At 42.3% G+C, this 2,657-nt stretch overlaps 1 pseudogene; it reads left to right on the top strand.

Moving 5' to 3' along the window:
• Nucleotides 1-2,147: 2,147 nt before the first annotated feature.
• LOC108491019 lies at nucleotides 2,148-2,457 on the top strand (annotated as a pseudogene).
• Nucleotides 2,458-2,657: the final 200 nt, after the last annotated feature.

Here is a 2,657-nt window from a genome sequence, read left to right as displayed (position 1 = left end):
AGAACTAATTTATTTTATTTATTTATTTACTTATTTGTTATTTGTGCTGAGAGTTAGTTTTATTTATTTATTTATTTTTATGTATTTATTTTATTATGTGTATGCATGTATTGCCTGCATGTAGGTAAGTGCACCCGTGTCATGCAATGCCGGCGGAGGACAGACGAGGCTGTTGGATCCCCCTGGAATTGGAGTTACAGACAGTTGTTAGCTGCCATGTGGGTGCTGGGATTCGAACCCGGGTCTTCTGCGAGAACAGTCAGTATTCTTAACTGCTAAGTCATCTCTCCAGCCCCAGGCTTGAATATTTTTCAATTCTCCCCCTTTATGATTTCAATGTGTAGAGCTTAAAACCGTCAACTAAAAAAAACTAAAAAGCAGATCTGGGAAGAGATGGGAAACAGAAGACTGTGAAAGAGTACCAAGGAGACAATTGGTAAAGGTCTATGGGAGATGGCTGGGAGTGGCGTCCCATGCCTTTAACACCAGGGAGGCAGAGGCAGGCAGATCTCTGTGAGTTCGAGGTCAGCCTGGTCTTCGTAGTGAGCTCTAAGCCAGCAGGGGCTACTGGGGGACTCTGTCTCAAAGAAACAAACAAACAAACAAAAGGTCAGAAAGGTGGAGTGGGCAAGCACTGACTGCTCTTGCAGAGGACCCAGGTTTGGTTTCTAGCACCCACATGGTGGCTAATAACTGTCTGTAACTCCAGTTCCAAAGGATCTGATGTAGTTCTTCTTGCCTCTGTGGGCATCGCACGACACGGGTGCACTTACATACATTCAGTAAAACACTCATACACATAAAATTTAAAATAAGGGGCTGGAGAGATGGCTCAGCAGTTAAGAACACTGACTGTTCTTGCAGAAGACCCGGGTTCGAATCCCAGCACCCACATGGCAGCTAACAACTGTCCATAACTCCAGTTCCAGGGGACCCGACAGCCTCTTCTGTCTTCCGCTGGCATTGCATGACACGGGTGCACTTACCTACATGCAAGCAATACACACATACACATAAAAATAATAAATAAATAAATAAATAAATAAATAAAATATTAAAAAAAGAAGAAAAAAGTAGAAAGGTGTGAGTGGTCGGTGTATTACGATATGGAGTTTAGCATAGGAAGAGCTTAGTGTATTAATTTCCTATTGCTACTGTAACACATCACTATAAACTTCAAATAACTTCTTATTTTATAATTCTCAGGTCATAAATTCTAACTGAACAGTAGTGCTGGGATCCTTCCAGGAACTCTTGTGGGGGGGGGGGGGAAGAATCAATTTTGTTCCCGTTTCCAGCTTCCAGAAGCTGCTGTAATTTCTTGACTAATGACCCAGTATCACTGATCTTTCTGTCATTATATCTGTATTACTCTTCTCACTTCTGAAACTCCATTCTCTCTCTCTCTCTCTCTCTCTCTCTCTCTCTCTCTCTCTCTCTCTCTCAGGCAGGATCTCAACATGTAGCTCAGATTAAGGGTAGCCTGGAACTCTAGATCTTCCTCCTGAGATTACAGGCATTAGCCACCATGCCTGATCCTCCATTCCCTCTTACAACTATCTACTTCTGCATTGTGACTATATTGGCTCCCCTCAAGTAATCGAAAATAATCTCTTTATTCCAAAATCTATAAAGTTGAGGAGGTGGTTCTGAATTATAGTGCTTGTCCAGCAAGTGTAGGGGGTGGAATTCAGATCCCTAAAATCCATGTAAATGCAGGGTGGGCCTGGTGATCTGCCTGTAATTCCAGAGCTCAGAAAACTGAAGACAGGGGTTCCCCCAAGCAAGATGGCTAACCATACTATGTGTATGGTGAGTTCTGGGTTCAATTGTGAAACCCTGCCTCAATGAACAAAGTGGAAAGTGATTGAGCAAAACTCCCAATATCAACTTCGAGTTTCTATAGGCATGTACACACACACACACACATGCATGTGCAGCCACATGCATATGTGCCACCACATACATGCAAATGCACACACACACACCTCCACACTACACACACATACATGAGAGAAAGAAGAAAAATAATATTTGAGAGTCTCCCTGTATAGCTGGCCTCAGGCTCAGGATCCTCCTTCTTCTTGCCCCTAAGTGGTAGATAAAGGGCATGCCTCAAGCAGAGTCCAGGCTGTGGCGGCCAGAGTCATGGCTGGACAAGCATTTAGAAAGTTTCTTCCGCTGTTTGACAGAGTATTGGTTGAAAGGAGTGCAGCTAAAACTGTCACCAAAGGTGGCATTACACTTCCAGAAAAATCTCAAGGAAAAGTATTGCAAGCAATTGCAGCAGCTGTGGGATCAGGCTCTAAAGGAAAGGGTGGAGAGATTCAACCAGTTAGTATGAAAGTTGGAGACAAAGTTCTTCTCCCAGAGTATGGAGGCACCAAAGTAGATATAGACGACAAGGATTATTTGTTATTTAGAGATGGTGACACTCTTGGGAAGTATGTAGACTGAAACCTCTGTTGAAATGGCATCACACAAAGCTGCCCATTCCACTGAAGCTCTGAAATATTTCATCATGTAAATATTTTCCATGCTTCCCTTTTATAATAAATTGATGATAATCTAAACTGATGACATCTGTTGTCTGTGAAGTCTAGTTTCCCTGTACTGGTATGAACATTTCCAAATAAATAATGTAAATTGAAAAAAAA

This window comes from Nannospalax galili, unplaced genomic scaffold (genome assembly GCF_000622305.1).
Source record: "Nannospalax galili isolate Female #2095 unplaced genomic scaffold, S.galili_v1.0 scaffold1437, whole genome shotgun sequence".
NCBI lineage: Eukaryota > Metazoa > Chordata > Mammalia > Rodentia > Spalacidae > Nannospalax > Nannospalax galili.
Note: the sequence above shows the minus strand (reverse complement) of the source record. Positions and strands in the feature narration are given on the sequence as shown.